The following is a 15,599-nucleotide window of genomic DNA, read 5'->3' on the forward strand; positions in this document are numbered from 1 at the left end:
ATCATGTACACAGTTGTCAGATGACGTGAGTGCTGCCTCAGGGTATGATCTAGCTACTGCTAGTCGCAGCCATGTGACGTATGCATCATCCCCCCCCATTTCTGCCAGGTGAAATATGCATTGGTACGTCGATCACCTACACACTTCGCATTTCCATGCTCATGACATTAGACTCACCGAGTAGGCAGGATCTTGGGCCTGCATGTCGCTCCATGTAGCGTGGTATTGTGGAGTTCCGAAGGACCATTGAATCATGGGTTGATCCGGGGAATCGGGCTCAACAATGTGTGAAGATCCTGTTGGAGTCGCAGACCATTTGCACGTTGATTGAGTGAAATAGTTTAAGGTTGCTGTATGGTACCTCTATGGCATGTGGGACCACCAATTCAACATGGGTGCAGTCGATGGCACCAATGCAACCAGGTATGCCAGCTAGTGCATGGAAACCCACTTTGGTGTTGGCAGTCTCCTGGGCAGACCGTGGCAATGAGATGTGGTTGTCTGTGTGCTTGAGGAGGGCATCGAGCACTTGGATCAGTGTACGTGAGAATAATGGTTGGGATATGCCATGCAAGTGGCCCACTGTGTGCTGGTAGGTGCCTGTGGCCAGGAAGTGGAGCACAGACACTACCTTCAGTAGGGGCGGGATGGCGGTGGGTGTTTTTATCATGCTGACAACGTTGTTGTGTATCATGTGCACAATGTTGGTGATGGTGTCCCGGTCCAGTCGGTACAGGGTGTGGATCTGCTCTGCGGTGAGGTTGAATGGACTGGCTCTGATGCGTGGGATTGGGGGCTGCCTGCGTGGTGCCACTGGCTGTGCTGGTGGGGCTTGCTGGCCCTGCCTTGCCCTCCTTCTCCTCCTGCGTCTCCTCTGTGCAGCCTGTTGTTGTTGTTGTTGTTGTTGTTGCAGTTGTAGCACTCGCATTGCTATCAGGTCCTCCAGCCCCAACATTGCTAGTCCTATTGGTATCCTTGTGGAGTGTGACTGGGGCTGATAGGGGTGGGGTGTGCTCTTTTTGCACTGGGAGAGTCTGTATTGCCTCCACCTGTGCTGATTCTGTGCACCTGTGGCAGCTGGGAACACTGCACATGGCCATTTACGGTTGGTTCGCGATGGCGGAATTAGGGCCATGGCGGCAAGGTACTTAATGGCCTTGGCGATGGCGTTAGGGGCATGTCTGCTTGGTTTGTGATCTGCGTAGCTTTGCACCATGCCGGTATTTACGGGATGGTGGGTCGCGCGCGCGCGACTTTGGTGCTGTTAGCGGCACCGTAAACTACGATGTCGCTAATTGCACTTTCGCGGGTCATTATCGGACCTAGCGGAAAACGATGCCGGTATTCATTTACCGGCATCGTTTTCCGCTTACCGCCAGGGTCGTAATGAGTCTGTTCTGTTGCTACTGGTGTTTCTACTACTGTCACTACTTCTAGTGTTAATGTTTGTGATACTACTGTTACTAATCAAACAAGTATTATTATTTTGCGGATGGTACTAATAGTATTAGTACTGTGAGTACGATTGCTAATAGGGTATGTTTTCTTTGATATGTGTGTATGCTTTCAGAAGGCAGAATGTAAGGCAATGACATACCACCAATTTATTTGAAATCATTACTGTGAATCATGGGGTTTGCGGTTATTGAGAACCATGAAAGGCAGCATCCAAATGATGGAAAACCCAAATCAGATTCTGGTGCAAATTGCCCGGCAGGACCACCCATAATTAGAGTGGGTAACCAAGCCAAGAGGCTAAGGGCAGTACAGCTCCTGAGTTTTCAACATTGAAATGAGTAAGCTCATCTGGTCACGGGTGTGGGCGTCTCATTGAAGAGCACTCAATATTGGTATGTGTGCTGCAGGTCTGGTTCCAGAATCGCAGAGCAAAGGAGAAACGGCTAAAGAAGGATGCAGGGCGCCACCGCTGGGGACAGTTCTACAAGAGTGTGAAGAGGAACCGCGGGGTGAGCAAGCATGAGAAGGAGAGCTCGGCAGAAGACTGTGGAGTGAGCAACAGCGAGCTGAGCTACCGAGGTGAGTCCTAAGGGGATAAACCTATGCATTGGAGTTTGAGGTTATATGCTCTCCATGGAGCTACGATCATGCTAGGCACACCAGGAGGGAGCTTACCCAGGGGGGAAAATGGAGGTAGACTATGGAATGGGAAGGTAGGCAAGGGGGAGTAAGGCTGAAGAAGGAACGAGAGAGACTGTTGTCGGGAATAATAAATACATAGAGAAAGACATGAATATAATGTCCATAGAACATGACAAGAAAAGGAGAGATTCTATAGCGGGCAAGAAGAGGGCAGCGGTTAAGGAAGAGAAAGAGATACAATGGAGGACATAGGTATGTAGATGAGGCAGGCTACCAACAAGGAGGCAATAGACTGTGCAAGTTGAGAATGAAGGAGGAAAAGAGTGAAGGAGGGTGACTATCCATTAATACGAAGAAACCACGGAGAGAAAAGATTTCAATCTATTGAGGGAGTAAAAAAGAAGATCATGAAGAGAGACTATTGAGGGAAGTTCTCATCAATTGGAAAGCCAGATTACAAAAGGAGTAACAATGCTATGAGTCTGAAGATGACTGACTGAAAGTGGAGGAAGGAGAGAGACTGTGAGGAGCATTGATATAAACCAAACTGATGTGGTGGGGGGCGGCTGAAACATTGGTGAGAACCCGCAAACATACTACAGGGTTGGGCAGAGTCGCCTCCCACTTCCTCCTGCACTGCACAGGAGGACTTTAAACCATGGGAAGGAGAGAGACTATTGAATGATCAGGAGTGCAGCACAGAGACTGGAAAGAGACTACTGATGAAAAGGACAGACTAGAAGTAAGCAGAAAGTGGTGAAAGAACAGCAGTATGAGGGAAGGCGAGAGCAGTGCAGAGAGATGAGAGGCCAAGGAGGGGTGTCGGAGTGAGACTGCAGGCGAAGAGTGAGGCTCTACAGAAGCGAAAAAGACTGTGGAAGTAGAGGCCAAGTCAATCACAAAGGTAAAAAATCAGTTTGCTCCTTTTTCGCTCTCTCTCTTTCTCTCTCTCTTTCTCCCTCTCTCTCTCTCTCTCTCTCTCTCTCTCTCTCTCTATGTCTCTCTCACTCTCTCTATCTGCTTCTCCTGAAACCATGCAAGGTCATTACCTTTATCATGCCATTAGCCTCTCATGTTCCGTAGCCTTTAATATCCTCTCGCCCTGCGTTGTACCTACCCATAGTGTCTCGGCTCACCACTCTGACTGTCTTTCACCTTCTTTGTTCTCCCTTAACTCAACTCTCTCAATTTCGCACAGTCGGAATCTATTTCCTACAGGTTTCTCCTGTTCCTCCATTTCTTTCTCACATCTATCCTTTAAACTCTTCTTTTCACCTTACTGCTTCATCGCCCCTTGTTAGCGCAGCCTCCCCAAATCAGCTGGAAGGGTCCCATGACCTGAAACACAATGTACCCGCGCCCAACACAGAACAACTGTTAAATATATTACAGTACTAGTTATCTCTGCAACAGCCATTGTCGTTTTCCTCCAATGTAATGTACAGTTTATCATGTAACATTTATACTACAGTATTCTGAAACATAGCACAGCTATGGTGAGATCCATTGGCTTGGAGGTTGTACAATGCTAGCAGCTTGCTCGTGAGCAATAAAGAAACATACTCATCGTATTCCCGAGAGCCTCACCCTTAACTCATTTTCTTTTTCCACAGAAGATCACATCCTCTCCAATCTGGGTCACAGCAATGGAGTTTATGGCAGCGTTGGAGACATCTCTGGTGGGACGTTGATGAATGGGAGCTTCTCCCTGGATGGCTCAGGACAATCCTACCAGGACCTGAGGGACGGGAGACCCTACGGGATCCCCCAGTCTCCCTCCTCCATATCCTCCCTCCCCCCGCACACACCTTTACTGAATGGACTGACATACTCCATGGACAGCGCCCTGGGGATCCATGCACATGGATGACAGGCAATGGGCCAGACACTTCGAGCCCTGGCAGGAGGCCCCACCTCTGATTTTTCTACAGGGAGTAGTGTTGGCTACCCAGACTTCCCCACGAGCCCGGCCTCCTGGCTCGATGATATGGACCATACTCCTTTTTAAAAGCTGCTTTCTCCTCTGCTCTTTTGACTTCAGGAGTCTACCAGGAGAGACAAAACAGTAGACCATTAACTGCCTTGGACAACCTAATGTGGCCTCATGGCTACTTTCTAATTCTTTCTCATGCTGGGAACCACTTTGCAAGGCAGTTTCCATGCACGATGGTCTTTTCAATCAACCTTTGGGAGATGGAAATCTCTCATGAGCATTGCACACGGCCCACAAACCTGCACCTAATCAGCTCTAGGCCTTTACTGACTGGCAACCTGAGACCTCTTTCTGCCAATGCCATGCCAGACTCATGGCTCAATTCACTCTTGAGGCCACTAATTACAGTGCCTGGGCGAGCCAGGCTTGGGGGTGTGAGGTTTTCAAAATGTCGGAATACTATTGCCACTTCTCCCAGGAGCTGTCGTTGTTGATGAGATCAGCAATCAAAAAGGAGCGATGCAGGTAGCGGGCGTCTTGGACAATCAAAGCACTTAACTCCTCTCCTGTGATTTGTAGTTGTGGCTTTGAATATTTTGTGGAAACAAGAAATGTGATTTAAACAGTGACCACAGAGCGGTATTTTCAGGGTGGTATAAGAGAGGCTGGGATTCCAACAAATTGGGAGGTAATATAACTCTGCTACTAGTATTGCCACATACATGTACTCACATCCCGAAAGGGCCACGTGAGCCACCGATTTCTTAGTTGATGGAATTCGTATCCAATTTCAAAAAGACTAAAGTTTTCACCCTCACACACAGCATTCTAAGGCAAGGCCCTAGTGTACCTCAAAGATTGGGTCTACTCATTCATCTATTCATAATGCTTGAAATCCTCGCGCCGGCAACCCCATACGTACCCACACTCTAAGATAAAGCATGCAGAAAACCATTCTTCTGCGGGCCGCTTCAAGTTTCCAATAAGCTTCCAGAAAGTATTATCAGCTGTTGGTCCACAAGAAGATGCTCAACATCCCACTGCCCCCATAATCTGTAACTTGTAACACAATATTTTCATAACAGGGTTTAGAGCTTGGATGCCCCTTATGGAGCATGAGCCCTATATATACATTTCCTAAATATATACACAAATAAAAAGTATAGAGAGGGGAGTATCTGTGTACGTATTGTTTTTTCCCATTTTTGTGGCAGACACATATTACTTGTTCAATAGGATATAGTAGTAAATAAAGTTACTCAACTCGTTGTGTTGGCCTGTGCTGTTCACAACAGCCATGTAGGTCAATTTACCATATTAGTGTCTGCCAAATTATGGATTCTCAAAGGTTAAGGCATTGTTGATGTAGGGAACCAAACAATCAACCTCCCACGCCATTATCTGGAATTCTGATCCCTCCTAGAAAAGGGACAACACTTTGGGCCTCCATAAGAAGGATCTCCCATTAGTTGAACATCCATCAGAGAAGTCTTCCTCAAGTAAATGAATTATAAGAATCGCCAATGTCTACTTCCAGGTATAGAACCTTGCATATTTAGAGCCCACAGCCGCATCAGTAGGGAAGATCATCCATTCACACATACATGCAAAGGTTCAAATGCACAGGTGTAAGTGGATAGCCCCCTGTGGATCCATAGGAAGGTTATTGCATGGGTACAGCCACACAGGCGTATCAAGCCTGTATCTTCATTGATGTTTCTGTGGATGAGAAACCTTCGATAAGAACAAGCACTCCGAACATTGTGGGAAAATACATATCTGCCTGGCCAAGTCATAAGGCATCCTTCCAGAGTTCAATGATACAACTTCCTTGATCTCTGCCAAAGTGAAATGGAAATTAATTCGCCTTTGGCCTTTACCACAGTTTAATTGTCTAGATGTTTGTCCTTTTACACAATTCAAGGGGATTGTCTGGTGCACATTTAAGGTAATGTTAGATACTTGATTGGCATACAGGTAGGAATGGGTCAGAGCCACAAGGTCCTAAAATGGCACTTTGAGGCCATGAAGGAGGAGACAGCCTGAGGAACAATGATAGACTGGGAAAGCAAGAAGGTGTTTGGGGTGAACCACAGAAGGGGAAGGCTAAGGGAATCTTACTAAGGAAAAAGAAAGATGTAGAGGAGGTTTGAGGAGAAATTGCAGCCTGGAAGTAAACAGCAAAGAGGGGCGACGATGGGGCCCACAGCAGAGGTTCTATGGTAAAGGTTCTTTAGGGGTTACAGAAGACAATGCAATAGAATGGCCTAAACGCATTGATGCAAATCAGGATGGCCCCCATCCCAAAAGTGACATGAAAAAGGAGTGTTGAGGGTCACAGAAGAGGAAAGATTGTGAAGACCCAGTAAGACCAGTGAGGCAAACAGAAGAAGGTAGCTGTTACAATAGGCAATAGTACAAGTGGAGAGATTCCGAAGCCCCTGGAATTGTGTGGCTTGCTTGGAACCCATGCTCCTTAACCTCTCTAAAGTCTGGTCCATAACAGGGAGTAAAGGGAAATCTGTTCTGGGCATCTAGTACTGGCTATTCAAAAGCACATTGCTTCTGCTGGCATTCTGAGGCAAAGAGACAGAGACACAATATAATTATGTACATTACACCTGGACAGGTTTCCCATTTACATTTAAAAAATAAGTTCTGCCTGGTCGACCCCACAAAGAACAAGCTGATCAACTTGACAGGTTGTTGCCTTGGATGGCCAGGAGCGACACCCAAGTGGGAATAGCGATTTTCTACTGGCACTAACTTTGTACGTTTTGTCAGTATTTGCACAGTTCAAATGTTAACCACAACTTAGCACAAGAGCTTTGATTAAGAGGGTATACCACAACATGACAAGGAATAACAGGTGGCTAGCGTAGCTCTATGATCTGCAGTCACTGCCATTTAGGACAACAATGGATTTGGTCAGTCCATTACCTGTGAAACTCCATCTCAAACGTATACAATGTAGACATGAGATCAGATGAGGGATTTACAAAAGCAGTCAAACTCACTGTGGCACAAGGAAATGTAGGCACATTCCTAAGCAAGACCCTCAATTCTGCAGGACACCTCATCAGCATCTGGGCACAGATGGGATAAGCCTATGAAACATCCTGCACCCTGATGGGACCCGTACACTCTTAGAGGGGTTTTAAGAAATCCTGCAATCCACAGTGATCCATGTATCCCTGGATAGGCTTTAAAACATCGATGGAGCAAAATGGCACCCTTGCACCCACACATTTCCCTGAATACTGAAAAGATACCTAGAGGTTGCACTAAGGTTTCAACATCCCCATGGAGATGAACTATGCACATCATAGACTCTGCTGTACTCGCATGGGCATCACATACCAGTCAAGTGGTGTTGAGAGAGGTGGTCTCTAGCTCGACCCTCCAGAGTACAGGCAGCTCCCTAAAGACCGCTGAGGCCCTGTGCACTGGAGCCTTAAAGTCCCAGCCAGCTCTTATAAAATATGCCCGATCACATTACCATGTGATATTCCGGGGCCTCCGACTCTCGATGACATGTGTCCAGGCACCATTTACTGTTTCTACTAGAGTTCCTGATCTCCTCTTTCTTTCTTTTCAGTTTGGAAGGCAACACTCACCCCTCAGTTTTTCTGCTCAGTACTAGGCCTGCTGTGTAAATAGGGAAGCAGTTCTAATCTCAACAGGTCATTTCCCCTTTAAACCGCTGGCCAAAGAACTCCAAAGTCATCAAGGCCTAGCCCTTACACTCTTCATTGACAAAATCCAGTGTAAAGGATATCGTCCAGGAAGGATGTAGGGGCCACGAGGGACTGACTCACTGGCTGCACTGTCATAAGGTGGGGAAGGGTGGAAGGGAGACGCTCTTCCAAGAGATACAGAGCAAGAAACAAGCGGGACACCGCTTCCTCCCCAGGCTCTGAATTTTCACTGAATAACTTGGGGATTCTCTTATGCACTTTCAATCCATTTCTGTGGATCTGTTCAAGCCCCGACAACCTCCCCCAACAATTCTACCCTGGTTTACAAAAGACTCACAAGCACTCTCCCCCAGCGTCATCTCCCTCCCTGCACCCTTCCTTGTGTAAATTGTGCACAGTTCAAAAACAAAATGAGTGCCTTGTTTCCTGGATAAATATTGAAATGAATTGTATATTTATTGCCATGTGTCTTTGAAAATAAACCTTGGTCACGGTGATCGTTGTGTTTTGCGGCAGCTCCTGTGCACTGGCATGAGACGTATTATATGGTTACAAAACTCTATGTGAAATAAATATGGCGCCTACTTTCGATAATGTTGGGTTCTGGGGATCATTTCATTGGTTTCCGTTGCTCAGTGTTCGCTTATTCCATGAATTCAAGAGCTCATGTGGTCTATGAGCCTTTGGACGCTAGAAAACAGAGCTCTGTCGTGGGTTGGGCTTGGTAGCCAAACACTGAGTAAAATCCTATCGAGTTTTCAGGTTTACTAAAAAAGTATGCTAATAATCCTCTTAGACAATTATTATATGCACATTTCTCTCCTGTAGATTCATTGTGTTAGTCGTAGAAAACTCATTCGTTTGTTCTGATCTGCTGGCAAAATCGGTGTGATTTTCCTAGAAGTCCAGTTCAATCGCTGGGTACTCCTGGGTGCAGCAGATGTGGTGGTGCAGCGACATACCCGGCAAAGTGGGCAGCTGATCCTTGGTTGCCATGGCTCGAGAATTACAGTTTAAGTACCGTTCTAAAAGTCACTAAAATAATATGAAGTGGGACAGGGGTTAGAGGTGTAACACGCTTAAGCTCCGCTCCCAGAGCATCGCTTTACCCAGCTATTCACAGATGGAGGCAGGCCATAAGACTTTTTGAAGTAACCTTGGCTCTCTTGCAGGTAATGCAGGCCTTGGCTCTCATGCAGGTGGCAGAGGCCGAGCCGTGGACGTAACTTTAACAGAGGTACAAGAGCGGTGGAGGATGCGTGAATTCCAAGAAGCATTGCAATACAAGTAGGAAATGAAGGTCTAAAGAAGAGATTATTTTAAAAGGTAGCAAACTGTCATGCGAAGAAGTATTCGTTACTTGATAAATACCCTCCTCTTCCTCCTCACCTGTACTGGGTTCTTCGGAGGAACTGTCGGTGTCGATAGCTCTCCTTTCTCTCCAAAGGTCCAGTCCCTTCCTGATGAGTTTGGGACGAGCTCCACTGGAAGCCACCCTGTCCGCTGGCAGACAGCTAGGCAGAAGGGGCTCGCAGGGAGTCCGCCCCCAATTCCAGGGAAAAGCGTGGCTGAAAAACCCTGGTGTGCTTGGATGTCGTAGCACGATGGATGTTAGGCTGGAGGCTTTCCGTTGTAGTAGGCGAGAGGACTTCACTTCCCAGTAGGCAATGCTGGAGTCGGGCTAGCGTAAGTATCCGGAGCTCTGATTGGTAGGAGAGCGGAGGAAGAATACTTGAACTGAAGGCACAAGATCCACAAAGTATAAAGCAACAGAGGAGAGGAGGAGGCACCAAGAGGAATCTAGGAAATGTTGCTAAGAGCACAAACTGAAGACGGACAGAAGGAAGCAATGTAATACATAGGAGGAAGAAGAAGCACTAGCGTACGAACCTAACAAGAAAAGCAAGGTTGCAACGCATCGAGTACCGTTTGTGACGCCTATTTATATGCGTCATGGCGTCATGACGGTAACGTGCTGTGCTCGGGAGACTAGACCGCTAATGTAGGAACGGAATCAGACCTTCCATTGGCTCCATAACTTCCATGGAGCGCGAGTCATGACAGTATAACCCCTTCGCCAAGGCCTTCCTCCAGGCTTGCCTGGATGGAGTTTGTGGAAGCTGCGTAGAAGTCTGGTGGCATGTAGATTCTTAGCCGGTTCCCAAGATCTTTCCGTCCAAGGATACCCTTTCCATAGTATGAGGTATTGTAAGACTCCGTGTTTGTAGCGAGAGTCCAAGATACGAGAAACCTCATACTCTTGTGTTTCATCATCCATCTTGGGTATCTTTCTTTTGGAAGTTCTCAAGAAAGGATCTGGTTTGTACTCCTTAAGAAGTGAGGTATGAAATACTGGATGAATTCTTCGAAGAGAGTGTGGAAGGTTTAACCGAAAAGCCACAGGATTGATCTGTTGTTTTATGGAAAACGGTCCTATATATCTTGGAGTGAGTTTACTTGGGTGAACTCTTCGGGGTAGATATTTAGTGGATAACCATACCTTATCTCCTTTCTTCCATTCAGGGTTAGGTCTTCTGTTCTTGTCACCCCATCTCTTGTAAGTCTGGCGACTGGCTAACAGAGTTTCCTGGGCCGACTTATGAGTTTGTCTAAGAGTGTCCAGTAGAAGATCTATGGTTGGAACATTGGTAGGTTGAACAGTAGGACACGGAATGTGTTTGGGTTCGTATCCATAGGTACATTTGAAAGGACTCATTCCTATTGCAGTGTGTTTGGTGTTGTTATAGGAGAATTCTGCAATTGATAATAGATGAGACCAGTTATCTTGAGCCTGATTGCAGTAACATCTTAAAAACTGTTCCAGTGTAGCGTTGAGACGTTCAGTCTGTCCGTTAGTTTCTGGGTGAAAGCCGGAAGACAACGCTCTCTGAATCTGCAACTGTTTGCACAAGATAGTCCAAAATTTGGAGGTGAACTGTGTTCCTCGGTCAGACACTATTGTAGATGGTATTCCATGAAGACGGACAATCTCTTTTAAGAATACTTCCGCGGTGGTAGTGGCAGAAGGAGTGCCTCTGAGAGGAATGAAGTGAGCCTGCTTACTGAAAGAGTCGACCACAACCATGATTGCAGAATATCCTTCCGATTTGGGTAACTCAACAATAAAATCCATAGATATATGTTGCCAGGGTCCGGCAGGTGGTTTCTCCTGTTGTAAAAGCCCCAAAGGTTTAGCCGAACTGTGTTTACTCTGGGCACATATAGGGCAGGAAGAGACGTACTCCACCACGTCCTTGTTCATCTTAGGCCACCAGAAATTCCTCTTAAGTAATTCTAGAGTAGCAGCACGTCCCTTGTGTCCAGCCATGGGCAGATCATGACACCAAGAAAGGGCTTGGTTCTTGAGATCTTGGGTTGGCAGATAAAGCAAGTCATCCTTAAACAGGAATTCTCCTTTGTAGGTTAAAGAGTGGTCTCTCGGAAGGGAGATGGTCTTTTGGGCTTCCAGAACTTGTTGTAAATAATTATTAACTGTTCCTATGAATCTCTTCCCTTTGAGTAGCCATTCCTGTTCAGGGTTATTCTCTGGTTCTTCTTGGTGGCTGCGGGAGAGAGCATCAGCTAAGTGATTTTCTTTACCCGGAAGGTATGTAATTATGAAATCAAATTGGGAGAAGTAGTATGCCCAACGAGCATGACGAGAGTTTCTGCATTCCATCTGTTGGAGAATACTCAGGTTTCTGTGATCCGTTCGAACCTGAAACGGGTATTTAGCTCCTTGCAACAAATGACGCCACTCCTCACAAGCTTGTTTAATGGCTAACAGTTCCTTTTCAATCACCGAATAGTTTCTTTCACTAGAGGTGAGTGTTCTGGAATAATAGGCTATAGGATGTTCGAGTTGATCCTCCTTCTTTTGTAGTAGAGCCGCTCCTATAGCTCCTTGAGAAGCGTCAGCTTCTACAACAAAGGGTTGAGACTGATCAGGTTGTCTGAGAATAGGTGCAGAGGTGAATGCTTGTTTAAGCCGATGGAAGGCTGAATCTGCTTCTGGAGTCCAATGGAACTTCACCCCTTTCTTTAATAAAGCTGTTATAGGTAGAACTGTGTTGGAGAAGCCTGGGATGAACTTTCGATAGAAATTTGTCAGTCCCAAAAATCTCTGGATGTCCTTGACAGAGCTGGGAACAGGCCAATTGTTTATAGAAGCAGTCTTGTTAGGATCCATCTCTATGCGGTCTTCTGACAGAATGAATCCCAGATACGGGACTGTAGAGACCTCAAAAAGACATTTCTCCGGCTTGACTAATAGATGGTGGTCTCGGAGTCTCTTGAGCACTTCCCTTACTTGTGTACGATGTTGTTCTAAAGTGTGAGAGTAAACCAAAATGTCATCCAAGTAGACGACAGTGGACTTAAACAGAAGATCACTGAAAACTTTGTCCATAAATCTTTGGAACTGAGCTGGCGCATTAACTAACCCAAAGGGCATTACCTTGTACTCGAAATGTCCTAATGGAGTACGAAAGGCGGTCTTCCATTCATCTCCTTGTTTGATTCGTAATAGATGATACGCTCCTCTGAGGTCTAGTTTGGTAAACCACTTAGCTCCTTGGACTGCTTCCATGATCTCTTTTATCAAAGGCATTGGGTATCTGTCTCGAATGGTTTGGCTATTTAAACCCCTGAAGTCAATACAAGGTCTGAGTTCCTTGGTTCCCCTCTTTGGTATAAAGAATAGAGACGCTCCAGCTGAAGAGGTTGATTCTTGGATCAGACCATTCTGTAAATTGCTGGCTAGGTATTCCCTTAATGCTTCCTTTTCCGGAAGGGATAAGGGATACATTCTCCCAAATGGAACCACAGCATTGGGTATAAGGTCGATACTACAATCTTCAGCTCGATGTGGAGGAAGAGGTCTAGGTAAAGTGTCTGCAAAGATGTCGGTAAAGTCTTGATAGACAACTGGAATGGAGTTGATACTCTTCGCTGGCACTGTGTTGCCTTGATGTGAATGTTGTCCTTCTCCTTTCAAACAGGACTGCATGCACAAGTCAGACCGGAATTCTATAATGTTAGTTACCCAGTCGATACCAGGATTGTGCCTTCTTAACCAGGGTATCCCGAGTATCACGGGGAAGTGAGCAGCTTTTATCAGGTCAAATATTACCGTCTCATGGTGAGTCTTCATCTTAACCAAGACTTCTGTGGTTTCTTGTCGGATAAGACCGGAAGATAAGGGGGTACCATCCACTCCCTCGACCGGTATGGGTTGAAGTTTTTCTCTCCTAGGAATGGTGTGTCTGCTGGCCCATTGGTCATCCATAAAGTTTCCAGCTGCCCCACAGTCAAGCATTGCTAGACATTCCACGACTTGGTTTGGGGCCCATTCCAGAACTATCTTTAAGACCATGAGTTGGTTTGAAGGGATACATGGTAGAGGTGAACTTGTAACACAGGGATTAGCTAGAGAAGCCCCTTCCTTGTCCCTGCTCAGGGTCGGGGTTTGTCGTTTCCCGATCTTCGGGGAGGAACTTCCGGACAATCTCTTAGAAGGTGCTTTTCAGAACCGCAATACATGCATAGGCTTTGGTCCTTTCGTCTCTTTCTTTCTGCAGCGCTAAGGGGACCCCTTGCGGCACCTATCTGCATAGGCTCTTCAGTAAGGGGAAGAGATCTGTCGGACACTGTTGGCGAGTAGGAGGAAGGTGTAGAAGGCGGATTGGGTCTAGTCTTTCTCCTTTCCGCTCGTCTCTCCGAAATACGAAATTCCATCTGGAGGGCCAGAGCTACCAGTTCTTGGAAGGAGGAGGGTCTTGCTACTCGAGAGAGTTCATCTTTTAAATCTTCATGTAATCCTCTTCGAAAGAGAGTTTGTTTTGCTGAGTCAGGCCATCCCGTCTCCAAAGCTATCCTCTGAAAGTTCGAGGCATATGTTTGTACATCAGAAAGACCTTGTTTAAGATCTAGTATGTTTTCATAAGACGAGTACAAAGTCTCAGTTCTTTCGAAGCGTTCTCTGAATCGTTGTACAAAGGCATTGTAATCATTCAGCACAGGGTCAGCATCTGTAACCAACGGGGTGGCCCAAGCTAGAGCGTTTCCCCCAAGATTTGATACCAGGAAACCAACCTTTGCTTTGTCGAATTCAAACATCTTTGGGCGAAAGGTGAAGTATACTCTACAGGCGTCGAGGAATTCCTTAATCCTCTTGGGGTTACCTTCATACTTCCCACAAGGTAGAGACATAGGTGGGAGATCTCCCCTAACTTCTTCTCTCAGAAGTATTTGTTGTCTTAGAGCGGCATTGTCAGCCTTAAGGGCAGTGTTTTCTACCTTCAGGGTTTGAAGCTCGGCTGTAATTCCCTGTATGGCATTAACTAGTTCTTGGTATTGCTCTAAGCTGGCCATCTTTTGGCGTTGCAAACTGTCATGCGAAGAAGTATTCGTTACTTGATAAATACCCTCCTCTTCCTCCTCACCTGTACTGGGTTCTTCGGAGGAACTGTCGGTGTCGATAGCTCTCCTTTCTCTCCAAAGGTCCAGTCCCTTCCTGATGAGTTTGGGACGAGCTCCACTGGAAGCCACCCTGTCCGCTGGCAGACAGCTAGGCAGAAGGGGCTCGCAGGGAGTCCGCCCCCAATTCCAGGGAAAAGCGTGGCTGAAAAACCCTGGTGTGCTTGGATGTCGTAGCACGATGGATGTTAGGCTGGAGGCTTTCCGTTTTAGTAGGCGAGAGGACTTCACTTCCCAGTAGGCAATGCTGGAGTCGGGCTAGCGTAAGTATCCGGAGCTCTGATTGGTAGGAGAGCGGAGGAAGAATACTTGAACTGAAGGCACAAGATCCACAAAGTATAAAGCAACAGAGGAGAGGAGGAGGCACCAAGAGGAATCTAGGAAATGTTGCTAAGAGCACAAACTGAAGACGGACAGAAGGAAGCAATGTAATACATAGGAGGAAGAAGAAGCACTAGCGTACGAACCTAACAAGAAAAGCAAGGTTGCAACGCATCGAGTACCGTTTGTGACGCCTATTTATATGCGTCATGGCGTCATGACGGTAACGTGCTGTGCTCGGGAGACTAGACCGCTAATGTAGGAACGGAATCAGACCTTCCATTGGCTCCATAACTTCCATGGAGCGCGAGTCATGACACAAACGCATATTAAGTAGAGAAGTAAACACGATTGGAGTAAAAACAAAACGAAAAGTTAAAAATAGATGTAACTGTTCTATAATATAAGCCAACGGGGCCAGCATTTATAATGGATCACAATAGAGATTTTTCTAAGTCAATTGGGGGATAGAAAGTTAGAAATGCATTGGGTTGTTCTTGTGGGTGTTTAGAAATACCAGGATCCTAGAACATGTCAGGCTGTAGGTGACCTTCACCCTTCCAAAGGTTTGGGATCAGGCGAGTGAAAGAATGTGTCATTCGGCCATTAAAGTAACCCACATGTCAATTCACCAAAGCAGGAGCTGTTTGCAGACCTGGCCTGAAGCGGGCTCCCCAGGAACTTCTGGAGACTAGAGTGGAGAGTCTGTCAGCGAGGAAAAAGATCCACGTCTTGGACACGGAAACAAGTTGCATGACTGCCAGATAAATGCAGTGGTGTTCTTTCCGGTTGGGTCACTGTGGGCAGCTTCTTCATGTTGCAAGACCCTTAAGTGGGCACTGGACGAAGCGAGAGTCAGAAAAAGGCTCCACTATGTTCCCTCCAAGCTGTGTCCATGTATGCATGCCAACCTGCCCCCTAGGTGTTGCCAAGAAGGGCATTAGCGGCACTTACAGACAGCGACCACCCACTGGCATTACACATGAATAGCATTATGATGAATCTATATTGCTTTTCAGGCATTCTGCATACTTTCCAAGTTTTCATTGTTACATTGAGCATAGACTTTA

At 46.5% G+C, this 15,599-nt stretch overlaps 1 pseudogene; it reads left to right on the forward strand.

Annotated features, from left to right (window-relative positions):
- The first annotated feature begins 1,629 nt into the window (after positions 1-1,629).
- Positions 1,630-4,330, forward strand: LOC138520269 (LIM/homeobox protein Lhx4-like; annotated as a pseudogene).
- The last annotated feature ends 11,269 nt before the right edge of the window (positions 4,331-15,599 follow it).

The sequence above is a fragment of the Ambystoma mexicanum genome, chromosome 13 (genome assembly GCF_040938575.1).
Source record: "Ambystoma mexicanum isolate Mex_15411 chromosome 13, UKY_AmexF1_1, whole genome shotgun sequence".
In the NCBI taxonomy this organism is placed as follows: domain Eukaryota; kingdom Metazoa; phylum Chordata; class Amphibia; order Caudata; family Ambystomatidae; genus Ambystoma; species Ambystoma mexicanum.